We start from the raw sequence: 9,534 nt of genomic DNA, 5'->3' as shown, positions 1-9,534 counted from the left end.
AGTGATCTCAGTGGTTAGAGCAGCCTTGGGCAAACTACAGCCCATGGGCCGGATCCGGCCCGTTTGAAATGAATAAAACTAAAAAAAAAAAAGCCCGTACCCTTTTATGTAATGATGTTTACTTTGAATTTATATTAGTTCCCACAAACACTCCATCCATGCTTTTGTTCCGGCCCTCCGGTCCAGTTTAAGAACCCATTGTGGCCCTCGAGTCAAAACGTTTGCCCGCCCCTGCCCTAGAGCCTCCAGAAGGAGCACAACTCTGCTGACACCTTTATTTTAAGACAACTGAACTACAGAACTCTAAGATAATATATTTGTGCTGGGGTAAGCCACTAAGTATGCTAATTTGTTACAGCAACAATAGGAAATTAATACACTTGCTGTTGTGACTTCATTTTTAAAAAATATATTTTATTGATTTTTTACAGAGAGGAAGGGAGAGGGATAGAGAGCCAGAAACATCGATGAGAGAGAAACATCGATCGGCTGCCTCCCGCATACTCCCCACTGGGGATGTCCCCGCAACCAAGGTACATGCCCTTGACCAGAATCGAACTTGGGACCCTTCAGTCCCCAGGCCGACGCTCTATCCACTGAGCCAAACCGGCCAGGGCTGTCATGACTTCTTTTGAAAAATACAACTAAGTCGTGAAATAAATGTGCGATCTCTAGCTTTCTTTTGGAAATTCACAGTGCACACTGGTTCACTAAAGGCTCTTAGAAGTCTGATGGAAAAGAAATCTATATGTTTACCTCATTATTGACCAACAAAAATCTGTTAGCTGTGACCATTAATTATCATCCCACAAAACAATGTTCCTTTCTCAGAACCCTAGTTTGAGGTAATGCTGCTAATAACTCATTGCATGTTAATTTGACTGAAGCTGAAGATAGACGTGTTAACCAAAGGAAAGATTAGTGTGGAGATCTAGAAGGTGGTGAGTCAAAGAACAAGAAAGTCTCAATGTTCTGCTCAATTGTCCAGGAAAGCTCATTCTGACATACAAATACGTCAGTATTTAGTCTCTGCTCTCTGATCTATCCCCTGGTGGATGGCCGATGCCATTAAGATAAACCAACGAGGTCCCCTAGTTCTCATTCCTTGTGACCCAAACAACTCTCTGCTATCATTAAGCTTCCTTTTCAAATCTGAGCTGACAGCTGATATGCCAACTCCAGTCTGAATATAAGTAAATCAAAATTCTAACTTTGTATTTCTATCCCTTGTGATTTCAATTTTATTAGCATGAATCCATCTCCAGGAGATTCCTGACTTCTAAGTATCTCCGACAAAATTCAGTTTCTAAGCCTAACTAGTGCCCCAATAAAGTCCTGCCTAAATTGCCAGATGGAGGAACTTTCTTAATGACATCTCCACCCCGCATTACTCCCTAACTGCCACAATCCCTCTTGGAGGCAATTTCTTTGTCCATAACAGTTCTGTCACCATGTCTAGGAAAAGCTCATTGAAAGTGCATTCAGTTGACTGAGTTCACCACAGGACAAGATCAAGCAGTAGTAGATATAAGTAGACAAGGGCTATAAGGGCAGAGAACAGGGTACACCTTGGTATAGATAAGGGGAACTTTCGACCAATACAATAAGTGTAAATGAGGCTACCACATCCATTTCCTGCACTGGTAAAAGGAGGAGGTCAGAGCAGAGATGACAAGTAGTACTGTGTAGCAATTCTGATCACTTCCTAGAAGGCATGCTAAGTCAAGGTGTTGTGGACAGCTATTGTCTTCTGAATACTTCATTTCAAGTACTTTTCCTTTCCCTCTCTCTAGATCAGGGGTTGGTAACCTTTTTTCTGGCAAGGGCCATTTGGATATTTATAACATCATTCACAGGCCACAGAACATTATCAACTTAAAAATTAGCCTGCTATCATGAATAGAATAAAAAAATTGTGGTATATCTACACAATGGAATACTATGCTGCTGTAAAAAAAAAGAAACTCTTACCATTTGAAACAGCATAGGTGGACCTGGAGAACATTATGCTAAGTGACATAAGTCAGTCAGAGAAAGATAAATATCACATGTTCTCACTCATTTGTGGAATATAATGAACAACATAAACTGGTGAACAAAAACAGATCCAGAGACAGAGAAGCATCAATCAGACCGTCAAACTTCTGAGGGAAGGCAGGGGAGGGGGGGCGTAAGAGATCAACCAAAGGACTTGTATACATAACCCATGGACACAGACAGTAGTGGGGTGAGGGCATGTGCTGGGGGGTGGGAACAGCTGGAGAGAGGTCAGTGTGGGAGAAAAGGAGACATAGGTAATACTTTAAACAATAAAGAATTTTTTTAATTAGCCTGCTATATTTGGTCAAATATTTAATTAATTCACCCCTAATGCCTTGGCAGGGCCAGATCAAATGATTTTTCAGGCCTATACAGCCCTTGGGCCGGATGTTCCCTACCCCTGCTCTAGATGATCAGACCCATAACATGTAAATCTTGTGTGGTATTAGCCACCACATTTTCATAAATCACTTAATAAAGCCAGTTATATCTTCAAAAAAAGAAAAGAAATCCAGTATCTCAATATGTTTCAAAAAGAAGTCCTGGTACTCCTTATGCAAATTACCCCAATTTCCTCCTGACAACTATTAGTACCCTATGTCAATGGGCATGTAGTGTTTTATATTTTTGTAACTTAAGGGTGATTCCAGTGACTTGCTCAGAAGAAAGGCAGAAAGCCTCAAAGAGAATCAATGTCTTTACTAAAAACTGCCAGTAACTTCCAAATGGCAGCTCCCCTGCTTAGGAAAGAAATGGAGTCCCTCTTCACTAGAAACACTAATGTGTAAGTTTGTCATCCCTGGGTTAGACAATGGTAAGACACTGGCACCTAGAGGAAGGGAGGGAGATAGAGGAGTTTAAGTTGATGAAGGTAGAAACAAGCCTGGAACCAATAAATCCCAACAACAATTTTGCTCAGCACCAACCTAGCATAATCACCAACCAGTGTGATTATGCACGGAGGTAGCTGAGGGTGACATAGGTGAATACACACTTTAAGGAGCCCACAGATCTTGCTGCAAGAGGTCTGGGAAACTTTCTGCTTGGTTATTATCAACTTGGCAACAAAAGCTTCATTCCCATTAGAGCTATTTATTGAGGTTGTGCTAGAGCAGTGGCTCCCAAAGTGTGCTCCCCAGACCAACAGCAGCAGCACCTGCGAACTAGTTGGAAATGCAAATTGTGAGGCATATCTCCAGACTTACTGAATCAGAAACTCTGGGGGTGGGGACTGGCAATCTGTGTCTTAATAGCCTCCAGGTGATTCTGATGCATGCTCAAATGTGAGAACTACTGCCCTAGATCAATTTAATCAACAATCTCTGTGCTTTGTGGTGGGGTGGAGGTGGGAATGGGGTTGCCAGATAAAACAGAACACCAAGTTAAATCTGAATTTCAGATAAACAATACTAATTTTAGCATGTCTAAAATCTTGCATGGGATATATTTATCATTCATTTTATTATATTTATAAAAGCATTTGTTGTATATCTGGAATTCCAATTAAATAATTATTCGCCACCCTAGCTGGTTTGATTCAGTGGATAGGGTGTCAGCCTGCAGACCAAAGGGTCCCGGGTTTGATTCCGATCAGGGGCATGTATCTTGGTTGCAGGCTCCTCCACAGCCAGGGCCCTGGTCAGGGCGCATGCAGGAGGCAACCAATCAATGGGTTTCTCTCACATCAATGTTTCTCTCTGTCTTTCCCTCTCTCTTCCACTCTCTCTAAAAATCAATGGAAAAAATATCCTTGGGTGAGGATTTAAAATAAACAATAAATAATTATTCACCAAATCTGACAAACCTACCCTAGCTGGTTTGGCAGTAGATAGAATGACAGGCCTTTGAACTGAAGGGTTTTGGGTTCAATTTCGGTTAAAGACACATGCCCGGGTTGCCAACTGGATCCCCAATAGGGGGTGTGCAAGAGGCAGCTGTTAAGATTCTCATCATTGATGTCTCTATCTCTCCCTCTCCCTTCCTCTCTGAAATCAATAAAATATATTTTTTAATGTGGCAACCCTGGGTAGGGGGACTCTAGACAAGGGGAGCAGGATTGCCAGCCCCAAATATACGTTTTTAGCAAAAGGATTATTTTTGGCTGACTAATAGCAGGCTCATGTATAAGGGAAATCACCATTTGTAAGGATGTCTGTCTCCCAAGAGGATGACCCGAATCACTAGAGACTCCTATCAATGGAGAAGACAACAACCTAAATCTGCCTAACAATCTTACCCTTGTTTACAGTACTTTTCTTGCTAGCCTCCCATAACTGCCTCCCCATCTTCTTTTGTCTTTAGCTGGAGATGATATTTACTTAAGGTGATGGTGGGAGTTAGTTTTGGAGTTAGTTTTCCTGGGTATTTCCCTGTATACAGGAGGTACACGTGTCATTAAACTTCTGTTTTTCTCCTGTTAATCTGTCTTTTTATTATGGGGTAGGGTGAGGGGGTCTCAGCTGAGAACCTAGAAGGGTACAGGAAAAATTCTTTTTCTTCTGCACTCTCAAGGGCCTTCCATATCAGTTGGGTGTGCAAAGCTTTGACATAAGTCAGAGAACAATTACAAAGAGCGCATACTTGAGAGTATAAAGCTTAAATTTTGGGGAATTCTAAGCAAGCACAGAGCATAGTGGAGGAGCACTGCAGGATAAACCAGAAGAGAATTTGGGAATTAGATTTGAGTTCACAGTTCAGACCTTAGAGATCCCAGCTACTGTAGTTTCTTGTAATAAGACCTGAATTTTTTTTCTCTCTCTCTCTGACCACCCTTTCCTTGCTTCAGCTGGGTGCATAGCTTGGCATGTGGATCTCAGGCTAGAGTTAAGCCACCACTGATCGCTCAGCTAGGAACAAGCTGCACAGCCCTTTGTGGCAGCTCTGAACCTACTGCCCTTTGTGACAGGTCTGCCAATTTGCCAAATAACTTGGACCCGTTCCAATTGCTTACACTCTGTCTGCTTTGTTTCAGGGCCCTGGCCATAGGTGGGGGGCAGGCCCCCCACCATCCAAGGCTTGGTTTTCTAAAGCCATGTTTGTCAAAACCATCCGTGTGCAAATTCCTTTGTTCATAACGGTGGCATTCAAGTTGAATTGTGCATGAAATTGTCTTGCTAAAGAAGCAGCTTTCTCTATATAAAAGGGGGCAAGAGAAACTGAAGGATCTGATTAGTTAATAAGAATTCTAAGTAGTGAAATTCCAAATTAGCATAAAACAATTTCTTGTTCAGAGCACGTGCAGCACCAGAGTAAAAGAATTCTTTTCTTCCTCTTTTTTTTTGTTAAAGCATTTTGTTCTAAAATAGTATAATCACAATAAGACATTGTAATGTGTGAATTGTAATATATTAAGTCATGACTAATTGTATTGATTTGCATTTAGGGTTTTTTAACATCTGTGTGGTAATTATCCTAATCCAATTTGTTATGCAGAATACAATCAATGTTATGTATGTTAGTGTTTAGGGCCTGACACAATTTCATGTAATAAAACAGAATGAAATACAAAGGTAGCTCAGGTGCAAAGACAGGCACATCTTTTATAAATATCAAGCTCTTTTTCCAGATCTCCAAAATTAGCTGGGGCTGGGGTTCAGTGGAGATCAAGCAAATTTAATTAACATTTTAAAAAGGAGGCCCAAGAAAAGAGAGAGCAAGCGCTGAGCTCTTGAGAAGGAGCAAGTACAAGCTGTATTAAATCCTCAGGAAGAAGACTTTTTTCTAACGGGCTCTGGCTTTTAGAAGCTGCCAGGAATAATGTCCTGACCTCACCTGATAATGAGCCAATGAGACCGTGTTCCACTGACATAGTGCTATTTTAGTAAGCGTTGCATCTTAGTAAGAGTCAGGGTTTAGCTTTAAACCTTTCATTTTTCTGTCCTTTTAGGAAAAAAGAAAGCTTTGCCTAACATCTCCCAGAAAGTCCTAGGAATCTGGGGCACAAAATATCTGAGCAAACTTTAGGCTCAGGCAAAGAAAGCAGCTATGTCTCTGTAATGTGTAGGGATACTAACGAGCCTTTCCACCACCACCAGAAGCAAGCACGCATGCAAAGCTTTGCTGCCCTCTTCTCAGATGTCTGAATTTTCTACTTTGGGGCTTCAGTCCTTTAACTTCTGGATTTGTCCCTTTTTATAAATGCCAATCTGCCTCATTAAAAGCACAAATCTTGGCGAGTAGTACTTAAACTGCCTCTTTCTGAAAGAAGAGTAGAGAGAAGGCGAGGGTACTGTGTAAGAAAAAGTGGCCATATACTAAACTGACAAGCTCAGGAGAGGCCTCTATGTGGCCTTACAAACTCAGACCTAAAGTAACCACATAAGATTGTGGTAGATTTAGACACAAACAGAGACAGAGCAAGGACTGTGGACCAGGTACGGAAGGTCACTGGGGAGGAAAGTCCCGGGTGCTTAGCAAAGGACAACTGCAGTGTGGGGCCTCGTCCCCAGGGTGACCTTCCTCCCCTAGCATATTGCTGGTCATGTGGTTTGGACCCCCAACCTTTCATATCGCTGATCATGACCACTGACCTTTCCTCCCTGGAAATAACATCAAGGCCTCGGTTGTATTTCAGCTCCAGGCCCAGAAAAGCAGCAAACCCAGACAAGCAAAACCATGGCTAACCACCAGTCAATCAACCAGTGGAGACCACAACCTTGAAAGGACACACCTGGAAAACTGCTGAATATTCTATTGTGATCTTCCCCTGGGACCTCCCCTAAAATCTCTACCATTAAAACCCTTAAACTGGAGGACCCAGCGGGCTCTTCCTCCCGAGAGCAAGCCTGCGCCAATGCCTTTTCCTTCACTTTCTCCTTCCCCTTCTCCCCTTTCCGACCCCCAACCCATAGCTTCCTCTTTTACAAATTACTTCTTTTACCTCTGTGATTTTCTAGATAAATTAGAGACCGGGTGCATGAATTGGTGCATGGGTGGCATCTGGCCGGCCCACTGAGATTGGGGCCGACTAACCTGGCCAGCTGGGGGGAGGGGCCATGGGCGGTTGGCCAGCTGGCCCTGCCCCCTGGTCAAACTCCCTGTCAAGGGGACAATTTGCATATTAGCCTTTTATTATATAGGATGTTCTTTTATAGTTCTATAACCAGACAATCAATGGGTCCGTGTTACCTGTCACTATTTGAGCCAATTAAGCAGAGACAGGGTTGAATCATATACGAGCATATATTTCAATACTGCCAGCAGTATGGAAGAGCAGCAGGTCATCCACAAAAGTCTGTTCTGCAGCTCCCCATAAACCAGCTGTTTATATAGGGTAGGACAAGGATTATATGGGGAAGTAGAAGGCTGGGGTGCGAGTCCATTGTTTGGGCAACAAGGTTATTAATCTTTCCATGATAATAGACAGTTCTTGAATGAGAATGGTCTCAAGGTTGATTTCCCAGGTCCTGGGGCATACAACTTCCAGCCAAGTTAGAATGCCCTTTCTTTAACCAGAATAAGATAATCATGGTTAATAGAGCATGATTAATATTTTCCATAACCATAGCTAGTCCCCAATATTCTACTTTTGCCCCTAACAGTTTGAGTCTTGGCTCTGAATTTTTTCTTAGCCAGAACTCAAGTACCGAGGTTGCTGAACCCAGGTCCAGTCTGACCCCACGGGTCTACACCTGGTGCCATTCCTGTGGCCTATAACAGGATGGTCTGAAATTTAAACTTCCTAACTAAAATTGAGTCATGCGGGATAGTCATGTCCTAGGCCCATACCTTCTTAACAAAAGTCAATCTTTACCTTAAATGAACCTGTCTGTTGTCTTTTTGCATCTATGTTAACATACCTTTGGAATGTCAGGATAATTTCCTTTTTCAAGACCTCTCAGGGCACAATCTCCCACCAGAGCAGACGACCACAGAACTCCTCATTTTTACTGTTATCATGTTAATTGTTAACTATCCTATATCCACCTCTGTAAAAGAAGTATGTGTATTTGTTTTACTTTTTATCCAATCCCAGAGATTTCCCCCATCTGCCTCCACTTTGCTTTCTCTTGCCTCCCTAATTTATCACCGATGGATTTCAGGTAATCCCCTTACTCTTCCTTTGATTCTAATGTATAAAATAAGGTGCAAAATTGACATTCTCCAGAGCATTCTCTCAATCTGTTGAGATTTTGCTTCCTAGCCATTGGTGTCAGTTTGGCTCAAATAACTCATAAAATTATTATGGGTTTGGATGTTTCTTACGTTGACAGTACCAAATTGTCCAAGGGGCAACAGAGACCCCAAAGGGGTAAAAAAATAAGGGCCTGAAAAGCAAAGGTAGCAGATATTACAAACAATATTCACTTAGTTTGCCATTTTGTCGAGTACACAATCCCTAGCACCCTCCAAGGGTGGAGGGAACCCATGTCTATGGAGAAAAGGAGCAAAGTAGACATCAGATCCCTTCCAGCATCTCCTACTCCTTGCCTTCTCCAAGAACTAGTTCCTATCCCCTTTCTGTAATCCTCTTGGCCCATAGTGTAAACCTGTATAAATCCATGAGGTCGGCAACCTGGCTGATAATGAGGATCACCAGGAAAGTGTCTTAAATATATAGCTGCCCTGACTGGTTTGGCTCAGTGGATAGAGCGTCAACCCATGGACTGAAGGGTCCTGGGTTTGGTTCTGTTCAAGGGCATGTACCTTGGTTGTGGGCTTGATTCCCAGTGGGGGGCATATGGGAGGCAGTTGATCAATGTTTTTCTCTCATTCATGTTTCTCTCTCACTGATGTTCCTAAGTCTATCCCTCTCCCTTCCTCTCTGTAAAATCAATAAAATATATTTTAAAAATTATAATAAATAAATACATACATAAATAGCTGCCTCATCAATTCAGACTTAATAGGTCCTGGATCAGGCCCAGGAATAGGGGTTTTTGCTTTTTTTTTGAGGTGGGGGAGGTTGTTAATCCTCGCCCGAGGATATTTTCCCATTGATTTTTAGGGAGAGTGGAAGAGAGAGGGAAAGACAGAGAGAAACAAAGATGTGAGAGAAAGACATCAATTGATTGCCTCCTGCATGAGTCCTGACCAGGGCCCAAGCCAGGCAGGAGCCTGCAACCGAGGTACGTGCCCTTTGACCAGAATCAAACCAGAACCCTTCGGTCCTCACGCCGACACTCTATCCACTGAGCCAAACTGGCTAGGATGGCATAGGTATTTTTAAAGCTGCTTCCAGGTGATTTTAATGGACAGTTCCATTGGGCAACCACTGGCATCAGCTGAAGAGTCCCACCAGGTATGCCTGCCTATGCAAAATATGCCTAGCCCAGGGTTGGTCAAACTTTTTGACTCGAGGGCCACAATGGGTACTTAAACTGGACCGGAGGGCCGGAACAAAAGCATGGATGGAGTGTTTGTGTAAACTAATATAAATTCAAAGTAAACATCATTACATAAAAGGGTATGGTCTTTTTTCAATAGTTTTATTCATTTCAAACAGGTTATTCATTTCAAACGGGCCGGAGTTTGCCCACAGCTGCTCTAAGCCAT

The sequence above is a fragment of the Myotis davidii genome, unplaced genomic scaffold, assembly GCF_000327345.1.
Source record: "Myotis davidii unplaced genomic scaffold, ASM32734v1 scaffold569, whole genome shotgun sequence".
Lineage (NCBI taxonomy): Eukaryota > Metazoa > Chordata > Mammalia > Chiroptera > Vespertilionidae > Myotis > Myotis davidii.
Note: the sequence above shows the minus strand (reverse complement) of the source record.